At 39.6% G+C, this 16,479-nt stretch overlaps 1 long non-coding RNA gene across 2 annotated transcripts; it reads right to left on the minus strand.

Moving 5' to 3' along the window:
• Positions 1-12,594: 12,594 nt before the first annotated feature.
• On the minus strand, positions 12,595-14,371 carry LOC102077829 (uncharacterized). Of its 2 annotated transcripts, none has more exons than XR_003214287.1 (3): positions 14,290-14,371; positions 14,056-14,201; positions 12,595-13,663 (listed from the first exon to the last, which is right to left on the minus strand). It is a non-coding gene; the product is annotated as an uncharacterized LOC102077829 (long non-coding RNA). The 2 variants fall into 2 exon arrangements; XR_002056517.2 differs by having other exon boundaries at positions 12,595-13,244; positions 13,461-13,663; positions 14,056-14,318.
• Between the last annotated feature and the right edge of the window lie 2,108 nt (positions 14,372-16,479).

The following is a 16,479-nucleotide window of genomic DNA, read 5'->3' on the forward strand; positions in this document are numbered from 1 at the left end:
TAAACAGTCTTGGTATCAGAATAAAGCTGCCATTTGTGAGATTACAGAGGTGTAAATATTACACAGATGCTACTGTGTCAAAGTAACTGAGGATGGAACACAAAAAATAAGATTTCTAAATTTCTTTTTTGTTCCTTTATTTTATATATTTATATATACATATATATATATTGTTATTATTATTATGATCACTATGGTACTGAATAGCAGAAATGATTTAAATTTATTTACACGCCTAAAAATGTTTGTTTTTGAGGAATTACTTGCACACATGAATAATGAGGTTTGTCCTAAATCAGTCTCTGAGACCTTAAACTGTGTGGAGCAGTAACTTCAGCTTCTTGTGGCCCATTTGCATGATTGACTCTTCCTTTTATTAATTTGAGCCAATAGAATCACGGTAACATCACTGTGTTTACGTCAATCCCACCAATCACAAATTGGAATGTGGGAAACACGTGGAGCAGATCTCTGCAACCTGTCAGAAAATGGCAATGTTTGATTTATTTATTATTTTATGGATAAATGTAGCAGGTAGCAGTGGAAATATACTTTGGATGCAAGACAGCAAAGGTAAGAGAAAATTCATATTTCTGTAAAACATAGTTTTGGTCTTCTTTTGCTGCTGGTTCAGTGAATTTTGGTCAGAGTGTGACAAAATTTGCAGTTTTCGGCTTTCAGTAAAGGTGTTGCTGTACGTGCTGTCGCATGAACGGGGGATTCCACGCTTCGTGTTTATGTCATTTTGCGGAATTTGTTAATAAAAATGTTGTTCAGCGCCATTATGTATTTGTTGTATTTGTTGTGTATGCTGGTAAGAAAAATGGTTTAAAGAGCTTTTAGCTGAGAGTCCGACATGTCTGTGCATACCACACATGTCTATGATTAGTTTGGCAGGATAGTGTTGTCACCATCAAACACTGCAGGCCGGCCACTTAAAGCATTTAAAAGGCTGGCTGCTATATACTGTAAACACTGTTGATATCTGTAATGAAGAAAATCTATCAGTCTTAACCATCACCATGTGTGACGGGCAGCCATTCCCCCTGAGAGTTAATGTGTGTGTTCAGTCAGACTTGTGATTATGGATAGACTGTACCCTTTGGATATATGTAGTGTATGGGGTGAAGCCTTACTTGTCTGTATGAATGCATATATACACATAACAGCCTTAATTATAGAAGAATACACTGTCAGACAAAGCAAGAGAAAAGGTCTTCCAGGACTGTGCGCATCACACTGGTAGTGTTTATTATAGAGAACATAGTCCTGTTCAAACACTGTATTAATCTATATTATGCTAATAGCCACTCAAGAGAAACAAAAGTCCATTATTACTTTGAGAGGCGGAGGTCAGCCAGTCAGCTGTGATGAATCTAAATTATTTATTGATGTCTGAGGCTGGTAACTCAATCACTCGGCTCCACAATCACCTAACCTGAACCAGGCTGCAAACAAAGGTGGACCCAATGTCTGAGCCTCAAAAGCAAAGACTATGCAGAATATTCCTGAAACTGCATTATTATTAGTGACCAGCAGGGATAGAGAGTGTCCCTGCTAGCTGCAGTAAGGAAAATGAAGAGAGCCAGCAGGTCATGTTCTCACACATTGGTCTGGTATATATGTAGCACTTTTGTCTGCATGTTATTATACAGCTTTTATTCAGTACACACCCATGGTTATGTAGAATCACCAGTTAACCTAATGTACGTGTAGGAGGAAACCCATGCAGATTTACTGTGGCAGTTACAGCCAGTATGTAATACAACCTATGACCTAAAGCAGCTGAGGTGGTTTGTGGTCAGTTGGACTGAGTAAAATAAGCTAATAGGTACTCAGCATAAATGAGAACTTCCTTGAGCACTTGTTGAAAGTCTCAGAAAGAAGGAGAAAGGGTATAAAATCGGCATATTGCAGAGGGATGAGTCGTCTGCAGTTTATGAAATATAAACCTCACTAAGATGCTCTGGGTAGACTGAGTATCCGTATCACTCTTCATGAGATTTGCTGGTCATGAAAAGATCCCAAATCCCTCTGTTTCTTTCCAATAATCTTGGAGCAGATTTTAATTAAGTTGCTCGGCTTTTTTGAGCCTCACCAGTAAGTTATGAATCCAGCAGATAAAGCAAAGGTCAAAGACTCCGAATCAAAGAATGGTATGAAAGGACTGAAACTGTTTTCAGATCGAAGAAAACCTACTGGCCGCAAAATAATCACCTTATTGTTTACATCTTACCTTAGCCGGCGGTGATGGTGTGCCTCAGTCCTTACATGATTCAGGATCATTACAGCACTTCAGCTGCGGTGTTGTGGTCCCTGAAGGAGAGAGACAGTGCAGAATCATCAGAAATTTTTACAAGGTAGCTGCCTTCTTCTCTACTTAACAACAAGTAAAGTAGGTGAACCATTCCCTAGAGGAGAAGCCATGAAAGTGAATTTAGTTTCAGGAGAGATTCACAGGAAGTCTCTACAGCTGGTCAGTTTCATAAGTCTTAAATGATAAAATGTGCTAATGAGGTGGTTTAATATCAGAAAGAGGCAGAAAATCTCCAGAGGGGGAAGTCAGAGTTGTGAAACTAAGCTTCACATGCTGAAATAGTCTCTCGAATGGGGTCCAGTATGGCTCTACTGGAGCAGTAAGGGGGGAAATGGCCAGTTTGAGGCAGTAAGACAAATGTTAGACTGGTACAGGGGAAAATGCTTAAACTCTTCTGCCGTATTTAAAAAAAACCCCCACCTTATTATGTGGTTTTAGTATAAAATTGTGATAGATATGTTTTATATGGATGGATTCATTGTGAATATTGGAATGCTTTCATTTTTAGTAAGTTAATAAGTTGTTTTCTTTACAGCCGCCCTGAGCATGCCTGATCTCATCTGATCTTTGGAGCTGAGCACGGTTGGGCCTGGTTAGTACTTGGATGGGAAACCGCATGGGAATACCAGATCCAGTATAGGGTGACTGTAGCTAACGAGACAGAGCAGGTCATCTACCAATCAGAAGACTGGTGGTTTGAACCTTGGCTGCTACAGTCTGCATGCCAATGTACCCTTGTGCAAGATACTGAACCCACAATTACTCTGAGCTGCTTACTGGAGTGTGATTGTGTGAATTTTAAACAGAAAGCACTTCGGTGCAGAACAAAATGCCTGTGTGTGTGAGTCATGTTGTATAGAGCATTGAGAGTGCTCGAGTAGAAAAGTGAGATATACATTTATAATTTTTTTCATGTTTTGTGGTTGTTTTGTTTCTTAATAATACAAATAATATTCAATAAATATTCTACTAGATGTGTTTCAATATTTTTCTGCGATTCCATGATTTCCAACTATTTTGCTGCTTTCTAAGGAACCTTTTCTCCTCCTTTACCCCATAAATGCACATTTTATTTCTTCCTTTCATATAAACACAATCAGTTGCTCTCTTTATTGTCACTCCCTGTTGTTTAAAGCTTCTGAGGGGCAGCCAATCAAAAGTGAGCTAATTTAAACAAGAGGGTGGCTATAAATGACACGAAATAGGGTCACACCACGACACTACATGTTTTTGAACTGTGAATCATGCAATGCTAGTCTTGCAAACTCCCCAAATAGCATTTTAATCTGTAAATGTGAATTTGTGATAAGCTTTCCAGTCACACATTTTCACGGTTAAAATGACATAATTTTTCAAAGGCACATAGCCTGTGTTTTGATTGATTTTTTGATTTGATTTGATTGAATCTTTATTTTGAACATGTTGAAAAAGTACAAAAACATAGAATAAAAAGAGACAAATAAACAAAGCAAAACAAAAGGAAAATGAGCAACCACAACTACAAACTAGAAAGCGAAAATTTCAGAAGAAATTTTATGTGTGCCTATGCCGCTGCTAATAACTGTAGTTTGCCATTCATACGGCTACAGAGAGCAAAACTCAGAAGAGCAGCCATTCTCCACCATGAACTATGGTAAAAACAAACACCGCTCACGCTTCACAGATGACAGCTTACAGTTTTGTGTAAAGATGAAGTTACTTTGTACAGCGCCGATTTGCAGACGCTGTGCACACAGGTTCATGAGCAGAAGTCCCATTGTACCACGGCAGACCCGACAATGTTTGCATGAACACACTTTGAAGCATTACATTATAGACCACTTTTCACACATGCATTCACTTTTTGTTTTTTGTTATTTTTACACAGTGTTCTGAATTATGAACAATGGTCTACAGCCAATCCTGTGTATTATTATACAAACTTTGGTTGTGAGATTCAGATAACTATTTAATAAAAGCTAAATATTTTATATGAGAGTAAGAAAGAAAAGTATATCTTTGTGTCCACCTTTCTCTGTTAATGCCCTAGCTCCCCCCCCTAAAAGCTTTGCTAGATCCGCCCCTGCACAGTTACCAGCTGTCAGCTACACAAAAAAGGAGCTTGGTCTTTGTCTCTCAGAAACAACTCATAACTTCCCTTCAACTCATTCATGTCACCTAAAGTGTAAACCTGTTTCTCCATCACCAGTTCAGCTCTGATGATTCAGTAAGGACATCTCCTGATTTCATCTTCATGCTCCAGCAAACATCAGCTGATACTAGAAATTAAAATCAAAAGAATTCTAACAACAGCTGATCAAGCTTAAACGTGCTGCTGTTGTTTAGCGCGATAAATAAGAGCGAACAGCCGATCATTGATCAGTTTCATGATTGACGTTTCAACACGCGAGAGAATGACAGGGGAGGCTTCGTAACGACAGAATAAATCATAATGTTTTCTCTGAATGTGGGACGATTCCGTTTGTACGGCACGGCAACTCTATGAACTAACCCTAATGAATAAAATAAAGTCCAACGTCAGTAACTTAGTGCGCACACAGCTGTATATAAACACCCGTGGCATTACGATTGTAAAAGGTCAACGAAAATAAATTACACCTAAACTCGGTTTATATCTGACCCAAATAGAGAGCGACCGGGTGCTGACACGAGTTTCACCCGCCTCAATATAAGCCAAGCCTGGGTGCTTTTTCACGAAGGGTTGCTAGCGGCGCGAGCTAACTATGCTAGCGGCGCTAGCTAGCTAGCCGGCTATCAGCAACACATAAGAGAACTGCTGCTAAATAAACTACACCTAAACTCGGTTTATATCTGACCCAAATAGAGAGCGACCGGGTGCTGACACGAGTTTCACCCGCTTCAATATAAGCCAAGACTGGGTGCTTTTTCACGAAGGGTTGCTAGCGGCGCGAGCTAACTATGCTAGCGGCGCTAGCTAGCTAGCCGGCTATCAGCAACACATAAGAGAACTGCTGCTAAATAAACTACACCTAAACTCTGTTTATATCTGACCCAAATAGAGTGCAGTTCATAACTTCTTACCTGAAATTCAGTTCACCTCACGCTCCTGCCTTCGCTTTCCCTGATCCATGATTGACCACCGCGTTAGCAATCGCCTGCCCGGCCTCATATGTCTCGTTGGCGGCATGTCCTTTCTGTCACACACCGGTGGGTAGCTGCCCTCTGTTGTAGCTCCACCACCAAACAACTCAGTTATTTTTTCCACATCCAGCTGTAACTCCGATTCTATGCGAGCATTTGCGAGAGACCGGGGAGGTGAAAGGAGAGAGAGAGAGTCCCCTCGCTATCCATTTGCAGCCAAGTGCGGCAGCTAGCTAGGTAGCCGGCTAGCTGTCAGGCAGGACCGACGTAGTCAGATAAACTCGGTTTATATCTGACCCAAATAGAGTGCAGGTCATAACTTCTTACCTGAAATTCAGTTCACCTCACGCTCCGACCGGCAGCCGCCTGCTTCTCCTGCCTTCGGTTTCCCTGATCCACGATCTACCACCGGTCGATCGGCGGTCGCCTCGCCGCCTCGTTCCCCGCATGTTCTTTCTGACACACACCGGTGGATAGCTGCCCTCGGTTGTAGCTCCGCGTCAGCGACTACCAAACAACTCAGTTATTTTTTCCACATCGACCAGCATCTGGACAATCCACCGCCTTTCACTGTTTGTACCGTTACTAAAAAAAACCCCTCATCGGCTCATAAAAACGAAAAATAAGTCCAGCTATGACCCTGAGTCAAAAAGACAGCCAGCTCGGGTTAGCTAGCTACCTGTCTAGCTCTTTGCAGGCACCGAAAACATCAGAGCTAATATGGGATGTCTTGGTAACACGAGCAGATATTTGAAGTTTACATCTGGCCAATCCACCACCTTTCACTGTTTATACCGTTACTAAAATGAATAAATAAATAAATCATCGGTCCATATGAAGGAAAAATAAGTCCAGCTGTGACCACGAGACACTGCGAAGGACCGGGGGTGAAACCATAGTAAGCCGCCCTCACTGTCATCCAGGCCGGCTGTAGCTTGTTAGCAAAGCCGCACTAGCTAGCTAGCCAGCTAGCCTCAGGCAGAAACGACATCGTCAGAACAGTGTCGCTAATATGGGATGTTTTGACAAAACGAGCAGATATTTGAAGTTTACACAACTACATTCTCGCCTGAAAATATCTTAAAAGTTTATTTTGTGACCTAGAAACAGTATTAAGAGGAAAATAAAAACTAAGTGATGGCCGCCATTGTTTGACTCGGCAGAGGCCTGCTATGAATTGTGGGATATTGAGTTTTCCACCAAGCATTACCGTAACTTTTGAATGATTTGCGCAACCTTAAAAATTCCAATGGCTCCTGAAAGCAGCGACGCTGTGCGCACCGTTGAAATTGTCATCATTACGGTAATCCAAATAAGGGTAGACAGGCTGTACCACTCCCGGCATACCACTAGAGAGAGCCAACACACCACAAATGAAGTTTGAAATTTGTTTCAATGGGACCAAAAGATGGAGCCAACACACCACAAATGAAGTCTGTTTATTTGGCGCCAAAAGATGAATTGGCCTAAATTTGCACTAAAATATTAATATTTAAAAAACTATAAAAGTCATGAACACCAAAAGTCATGACATAATAGTCCAGCTCCAGCCGCACAAAATGATCTAACATATGTAACCCTAAAGTCAAAACTGTTCGGCAGAGGAGCGCGGGAAAATTTTCACTAAAATATTAATATTTAAAAAACTATAAAATTCATAAAGACCAAAAGTCATAGCACACCATTCCAGATCCAGCCGCACAAAATGAGGTAACATATATGAAGCTTGTCTCAAAACTGTGGGGCGAGATTCGCTGCAAAATTTCAGGCGGAAACTGGAGAATAATAATAATAATAATAATAATAATAAATCCGAGGAATAGTAATATGTGTGCCTCTTGGCATAGGCACACATAATAACTTTCATGTTCAAACAGGAGCAGGAAGAAGCATAAGCTTATTTAATCCCACCCCCTTTCCACTATCTAGTAATCAATAGACTAAATACCTCCTTGCAATTACATGATATGTTATGTGTATTTTTTTTATTATTATTAATTTTTTTTTTATATATATATATATATATATATATGTTTCTATCTATCCATACATACTTATATACACATATACACATTTTCAATAACCCCAGTAACACCTCAAAGGATACACAACCTACAGATATATATACTCATACCAACATACCCGTGCACCTGCACACACATGAAAATATTGGACAAGAACACCCTATCAAATCTCTGCCTCCTCTGCTTTTTAAACTGCGCCATGCTCGGACATTGCTTCATATCTTTACTTAGTCTGTTCCACAGCTTCACTCCACACACAGAGATGCAAAAACGTTTTAATGTTGTGCGGATACAAGGATGCTTTAAATTTAATTCCCCCCTCAAATTGTATCCCCGTTCCCTTTAAGAAAACAGTTTTAGAATATTGTCAGGAAGCAGGTTATTTATTGCTTTATACATAATTTGTGCAGTGAGAAAATGAACCAGATCTGTGAATTTTAGAATTTTTGATTTTAAGAATAGTGGATTTGTATGATCTCTGTAACCAGTTTTATGGATTATCCTTATGGCCCTTTTTTGTAATATAAAGATTGATGATAGCGAACATTTGTAAGTATTGCCCCAAACCTCTGCACAGTAATGCAAAAACGGTGCAATCAGGGAACAATAGAGAATGTGGAGTGATTTGTGGTCCAGAATGAGTTTTACTTTACTCAAGATTGAAACACTTCTTGAAATTTTGTTATGTATATGATTTATATGAGACTTCCAGTTTAATTTATCATCTATAATCACACCAAGAAACTTATGTTCAAGTACTCTTTCAATTTCCACACCATCTATATGAATCTGCGCTTGTGCATTTCTAAGGGAATTCCCAAATAAGATTATTTTAGTTTTACGTAGATTTAACGATAGTTTGTTCCTGTTAAACCACTTTTTAATTTTGCACATTTCTGAAGTAATTGTATCCTGCAGCTCCTTTAGATTCCCCCCGGAACAAAAAATATTTGTGTCATCTGCAAATAATACTAATTTTAATATATCAGATGCCTTACAAATATCATTTATATAAATAATAAATAATTTTGGACCCAGTACAGAGCCTTGTGGAACACCACAAGCAATGTCCAAGCATGATGAGGAATGGACACCCAGCTTCACAAATTGTTTCCTGTCACTTAAATAATTTTTCACCCAGTGCAGTACAACCCCCCTTATCCCATACCGTTCTAGTTTATTAATTAATATGTCATGATTGATTGTTTCAAATGCTTTCTTGAGATCCAGAAATAGTCCAGCTGCATACTGTTTCTGATCTATAGCATTCGTAATCTCCTCAATTGATTCGATTAATGCCAGAGATGTTGATCTTTTTGATCTGAATCCATACTGACTGTCAGAGAGTAATTTATATTTATCTAACAATTTGTCTAATCGTTTATTAAACAGGTTTTCTAGGATTTTGGAGAATTGTGGTAGTAAAGAAACAGGCCTGTAATTTGTGAAGTGGTGTCTATCCCCAGTTTTATACAGCGGCACAACTTTAGCTATTTTCATTTTGTTTGGAACTTTTCCAGTCTGAAGTGATAAGTTGCAAATATATGTTAGAGGTCCTACAATTCCTTCTATGACCTTCTTGACGATTTCCATGTCAATATCATTACAATCAGTAGATGTTTTATATTTACACATGTGCACAATGTCAATTATTTCTTTTTCCTCCACAGCTGTGAGGAACATTGAGTTAGGGTTCCTGTCAATCAGGCTTTCACTACAGTCTACTGATGGCAGTGACTCAGGAATTTGTTCTGCCAGTTTTGGTCCAATATTTACAAAATGATGATTAAAGCTGTTGACCACATCAGCAGTGTTTTCCATAATATTGCCGTTGTCAATAAAATGTTGAGGATAACTTTGTTGTCCAGAATTATTTTTAATGATACCGTTTAAAACATCCCATATTCCCTTCATATTATGTTTATTGTTGTTCAATGTTTTACTATAATACTCCTTTCTACATACACGTATAATATTGGTCAACTTATTTTTGTATTTTTTATATTTATTTTCAGCATCTTTTGTTCTTTGTTTTAGGAATTCCCTATAGAGTGTATTTTTCTTTTTACATGCATTCTGTAAACCCTTAGTGATCCATGGTCTATCTGAATATTTGTGCTTTCTGTTGTGTTTTATTGTTGGACAGTTTTTATCGTACAATTCCATGAATATTCTTAAAAATATGCCATAAGCAATATCAATATCAGTTTCTTTGTACACATTGTCCCAGTCCTGATTTAATAGATCGTTCTTAAAGAAAATTGTGAAGTTTCTCTATAAAGAGAAACTTCACAATTATAACTTACAACTGAGGAGTGCAAGGAGGTCCTACTTCTCTGACATCATCACCAAAAACAGTCATAACGCTCGGGTCTTATTTTCTACAGTTGACAGGCTAACAAACCCTCCTGTGTCAGTGGCAGCTGAACTTCATTCGACCATGGCCTGCAATGACTTTGCCAAATTCTTCACAGAAAAAATCCAAAAAATTAGACAAGCAATTAATACATCAACAGCAGATCCAGGAAATGTACTGTGTCCACCGAAAAACTGTTTAAACACCATCAAACAGTTTCACCCTATTAACAGCAAAGACCTGGAGGACATCTTAGGTCAACTGAACTCCTCCTCTTGCTGTTTAGATGTCCTGCCAACAAGTTTTTTCAAAAAGGTCTCAAAGACTTTGGAGTCAGACCTGTTACAGATCGTCAACTTTTCTTTAATATCAGGTGTGTTTCCAGAATCACTAAAAGCTGCTGTAATTAAACCTCTACTGAAAAAGGACAATCTTGACAAGACACAAATGAATAACTACAGGCCGATCTCAAATCTCCCATTTTTAAGTAAGATTATTGAAAAAGCAGTTTCTCAGCAGCTCAATTACTTCTTAACACAGAATAACTGCTATGATGCCTTCCAGTCAGGTTTTAGACAGAACCACAGCACTGAAACCGCTCTGACCAAAGTGTTTAATGACATATGTCTGAACACAGACAGTGGAAAAATGTCAGTCTTAGTTTTACTGGATCTCAGTGCAGCATTTGATACAGTTGACCACAACATATTACTCAAACGACTGGAGAACTGGGCAGGTCTTTCAGGAACTGTACTAAACTGGTTCAAAACATACTTAGAAAACAGGAAATACTTTGTATCAATAGGCAACTTCACATCTGAGCAGACAAGTATCACATGTGGAGTTCCCCAAGGTTCCATCTTGGGACCCCTTCTGTTTAACATTTACATGCTCCCACTGGCACTGATTATAAAGAACAACAAAATAAACTATCATAGCTATGCAGATGACACACAAATATATATCACAATGTCACCAGGAGACCGAGGCCCTGTACAGGCTCTTGGTAAATGCATTGAGGAAATTAATGACTGGTTGTGCCACAATTTTCTCCAGCTAAACAAAAACAAAACTGAGGTAATAGTCTTTGGTGCCAAAGAAAAACGATTACAGGTCACCAGAGAACTTCAATCTATACACCTAAAAACCACAAACCAGGCGAGAAATTTGGGTGTAGTGATGGATGCAGACCTAAACTTAGAAAAACACATTAAGACAATAACAAAATCAGCTTACTATCACCTCAAGAATATTTCAAGGATAAAAGATCTGATGTCTCAACAGGACCTGGAAAAACTAGTCCATGCATTCATCTTTAGTAGGCTTGATTACTGTAACAGCATCTTTACAGGTCTACCTAAAAAATCAGTCAGACAACTACAGCTCATTCAGAACTCTGCTGCTCGAGTCCTCACTAAGACCAAAAAAGTGGACCATATCAGTCCAGCTCTGAGGTCTTTACACTGGCTGCCTGTCCGTCAGAGGATAGACTTTAAAGTTCTGATGCTAGTCTATAAAGCTCTGAATGGTTTAGGACCAAAATACATCAGTGACCTCCTGACCCAGTATGAACCTTCCAGATCCCTCGGGTCATCTGGATCCGGTCTGTTATCAGTCCCCAGAGTCAGAACCAGACACGGAGAAGCTGCATTCAGCTTTTATGCTCCTTATATCTGGAACAAACTCCCAGAAAGCCTCAGATCAGCTGAAACACTCAGTTTATTTAAATCCAGGTTGAAGACTCACCTGTTCTCAGCTGCTTTTGAATAAAGCACCAAATCCACACTTAAGTTTAAATTTCAAAACCTACTTTTTAACTAGTGATTTTATCTACTGTTTTGATTTTATCTACTGTTTTGATTTTATCTACTGTTTTGATATTTGATTTTATATACTGTTTTGTTTGTTTGTTTGTTTGTTTGCTTGCTTGTTTTAATCAAATTTAAATCGTGCTTTTCATTTGTTTTTGTTTTTAATGTCTCTGTAAAGCACTTTGAATCACCTTGTTGTTGAATTGTGCTATATAAATAAACTTGCCTTGCCTTAAGTGCATTCAGTCTGTTTTAGTGACAGACACGCTCTAAATGAGACAGCTGCTGGTAGTGTAGTAGGTATGCATATACAGTGGTAGCATGAGCTACTCTTATCCCATTTCAGTGGCCTAAAAGAGAACAAGAGGGAATGAGAAAATCAAATATTGAACCTGTCAGTCATGTAAGATCTCCAAGTATTGAGATAATAAAGAAATAAACCAGAAAGATATCAGCTAGAAAAGCTCTTAGGGTTGGTGAACCCAGCAGCCACGCTGAAACAGCAGTAGATATGGATGAGGGGGGTTATTGGAATCACAATCAGCATTTGCTTGGAGAGGTATTCTGGCGAGGAATGGAGGGACAGGAAGTCCCAAGCAGCTAACTCGCGGTGGAATCATAACTGGCAAGGAAAGAGTGTGAGATTGGCAGAAAAACTCTGGGATTAGTTGGTTTTGAGAGCTGGGCAGCTGGCATACCAACAAATAAGCTGACCTGAAGCACAGGACACAAAACTTACAAAAGAGACAGACTGCTTAGGAGCACACGTGCACGTGCACATGCACACTGTAGTGTTTGAAGCACTTTTGAAACTGAACAACATGATAGAGAGTGGCGAACAGACGGCATAAATGCAGCAGTTTCAATCAGAGGATGAGGCTCAGGTGTGCTGGTTGATTGAGCAGAGGGCGTAACCACTCCCTCCACACGCATGCACATGGCACAGGAAGAGACAAAAACTGGAAATACGAGGAGGGAGAAACAGGCAGAGGGGAGGAAGTACTGGCAGGATCATAAAAAGCGGCAGCAGTGGGACACAGCTCATTTGTCACTTAATAACCCCGATGTTGTCGCAGTCGATGCTTGCATTTTAAAAATCAAGCTATAAAAATCGTCATTGTTACAGAGATATTACATATATAATTTTAACATTTTCACGTAAAGATGTTAGCATCAGACCCCCCACCACCACCACACACGCACACACACATTACACTAACATGCATTTCCCATCCTAAAACCAACCTTAGTATAAACGTAACCTTATTTTCATTATGTAAAATTTATGTTACAGAAACTTGCTTTTTGTTCTCATGAAAAAAATGTATTTCCATAAAGTCACTGTTTCAAAAGGTTTAGGTCCCCACATTCTCAGTAATACCAGCACCACTCTCACACGTACACACACACACACACACACACACACACACACACACACACACACACACACACACACAGGCAGTTTAGAGAGGAAGGCAGCAATAGAGAAAAAGGAGAGAGGATTAAGATAGGAGCTGTGTTGTGCGTTCATCCCCCGAGGAGGTCATTCTGCTGGGTTTTCTCTGTGGAAGCAGCCAGCACTCAGAGCTGAGAGGTTTATTTAGACCCTATCTATACTCCAACACCTTCAGGCCCTATTGTACACGCAGGAAATGACATGGGAATTGCAAAAGGTACACATGGAAATGTCATCATACAGTCTGTATGTATACAAATTAAAAAGACACCATGTGATTGGCGAATAACTCTTAATGGAGATCCGAGACACACTATTGACATGATGATGTTCATGCTTGTAAAAGATTAGTTCAGGTATACTCTGCAGTTTTTCAGGACATTTAATTACTCACATTTCTTTGATTCATGTACAGCACCTCTTGCTCCATTTCTCTTTATGCTAATCATTTTACACAATGTGTATGCACACATACAGTAAAAATATAATTTCCTCCCGATATCTCTTTTGTCTGGCAACTCTACTCCCACACAAGGCCACTCTCCCGTTAATGGAGTCGCAGCCTGGCTGCGTGAAACACTTGATGTTGCTGTCATTCTGAAAAAGAAAGCAAAAAAGAAGCATGGCTGATAGACAAGCATAAAGCAGTGAAAGCTGGACAGGAAGTGATGCGCCACTATTAATTAAACTAGCTTGAAAAACTAGCCAAATTACAATTTAGAATTGGAGGAAAAAGAATTACAGGATCCCAGATTTTGAAACATTGAGATAAATTAAGTTTTAAAGATGTAAATCACAGACACAGGTCTTAATATGAGGTTTACCAAAGAGCACTGTGACCAGGCTGATGAGCCTTTGGCTCTAAGTACTAATGACTTAAAACAGTTTACAAATACAGATTCAAATAAGTGCAATTTCTGTCACAATCTGAAAGCAGGGACTCAAGCGCAGAACAGGTTGGCGTCTCAGAGCACCGTTTATTTACACACCAGTGCGATAATATATACAGTGACGGGGAAAAATCCAGGGTTCCAAGGGATTAGGGGAAGGCTCTCTCTCTCACGCTCGCTCACGTCCTCACATCCAACTCACACACGTTCGTACAGCTGGGAGGTCACAGGTCCAGGAAGGTAAACTGGAACAAGAAAGGGAAAAATCACTCACAAGTCACGAATGTAGGGCGTAAAGGTACAAGACCACGGGAGCTGGGAAGAGAGACTAACGTCAGTAGCACAATCATCCAACGATGAAAAGATCTGTGGCCCAGCCTCAAATACTAGTCGGGAATCAGCTGATCGCCAACAGGTGTGTGAGCCATGGGCGGGGCCAGCAGTGAGCTCCGCCCAGGCAGAGAGGTAGGGGAGAGAGAGAGAGAAAGCAAAAACACAAGTGTAGCCTTGTGAGGCCGGCTGGGCAGGCACGGGGACCATGACAGTTTCTAAATTGTAACTGATGTATCATCAAATTCCACTGCTGCTCGCGTCTTATTGATTTTTCTGAGTTGACTTCAATATTTACTTCATCTACAGTATATCATTAACATGTCTATTAGACTCCATCTCTACTTAAGAATGTGTTACACTTGACTCGTGCATATTAAGCACAATCATTGTAGTCCCCCCTGCTTCAAATGCTACACTGGATCCAAATATATTTTTTTATTAAAGATGGATAGCCAACCTCCTCTATATTTCTAAAATTAAAAATGTTGCAAATAAACCACATTACAGGATGGCCAGATGCACAGACATTATTTGAATCAATCAGTTTATTAGAGGCTTTTCCTATTTTTAAAGCCTGACCCTTACTGTAAGTTACTGTATGTGCCCTGTAAACTCAAGTGCCATATTAAACATGTACTCTGGATGGCATTAACATGGCCTGTAGTACCCTGGAACTTTGGAGCTGTTTTTAAACAATATGTGTTCTTTGCCTCACATATATAAAAATGTGTCTAGGACTGCTTCTTTCACTTCTGCAGAGTTAAAGCGCAGGCTCATTAAGTCAGAATTTGTTTATGCTGAAAGGAAACTCATAAGCCACTCTCCTCTCCGTGTGTGTGTGTGTGTGTGTGTGTGTGTGTGTGTGTGTGTGTGTGTGTGAGATCGTAGGAGTGGAGTCAGGTGCACAGGAAGTCAGGCCAGCTGCTCTTCACCACCCTCTGCCATAAATGCTTGGTTCCAACTGCATCACGCCTCCAGATCGTGGACTCTGTTCTTGCAGTCAGTCACGTATTCAGCTGTTTCACTAAGTCTAATAGCTCACTTTTGATACATGCCACTAATGGCTCTTCAGCTCTGCCTGACTCCAGCCTCTGTCTCCTCTCTCATCTCTGGACTCCTCTCCTCCGGCTTCCCTCTACTGGAACCTTGCCAACCTTTTTCCTGCTCCTTACTCCAGACCTCAGACTTGTCTCCCCTCATCTCCGACTCAACTACCTCCCAGCCAGCTATCCAACTTAGTATTCCCCTACAAATTCTCCAGATTTGTAAATAAACCTTTGACCTTTTGATTCAGTCTTGTGAAAGCCCAAGCACAGCACAGACTCCAAACTTACATTTGCACAGTTTTATTTAGAAAAATATCCCCCTCCATATTTATATCAAAGAATGTTTGCTAGATTCATAGTTAAGTCTTAAATTCATGCAGCATGAAATACATTCATTCATTCACATTAAATTCAATTCTTTACTAGTTCTTTTCCATATTACTAAAAAAGCAGTATACACATTTGTTAATGTTATGCTAGACTATTATAATTTGTCTGTATCACGAAGCCTCCAGCTGAATCTCTAACATAATGATTCAAAATGCTGCAGGAAAATTTGTAACAGGAAGCATAAATACAAATCATATTTCTTGTGTATTACCTTCTCTTCAATTCATAAAAACACACACACAAATACACGACACAAAATTGTGCTCTCACACAGAATCCTGAATGATCTGTCCTCATCTAAAAGCATTTCACTCCCACAGTGAAGGTTACTTGTGGTTCCTATTTCCGAAAGCAGAATGGGAGTCTGTCTCCTGTGGAACCAGGAGCCAAACACATGATCTACTTTAATATTAGCTTTATGTTCCCCTTTAATACATCTTGTTAGGGCTTGAAAAATCAATGGCCTTAGTGCTTTGGACTACTTCCTGTTGGTGCATTTTCCATTGCCTTTGCCTATCTTTTGTTCTGTATGCATTTCTCCTGTTTGTTATTTACTGCTGCTGTCTCACTAGTTATATGTTATTCATGCACAGTTGGTGTGGAGCACCCATCATTTTGTTGTACATGTACAATGACAATGAAGGGCTATTCTATTCTGTTTTATTCTATCTGCTCCTTAGTGCTCCTCATGTAGTCCATTTTTGATTGTTTGGTCAGAGACATTAACACCAGTGGCCTGATGGAGGTCATTTTG

The sequence above is a fragment of the Oreochromis niloticus genome, linkage group LG15 (genome assembly GCF_001858045.2).
Source record: "Oreochromis niloticus isolate F11D_XX linkage group LG15, O_niloticus_UMD_NMBU, whole genome shotgun sequence".
Classification (NCBI taxonomy): Eukaryota; Metazoa; Chordata; class Actinopteri; order Cichliformes; family Cichlidae; genus Oreochromis; species Oreochromis niloticus.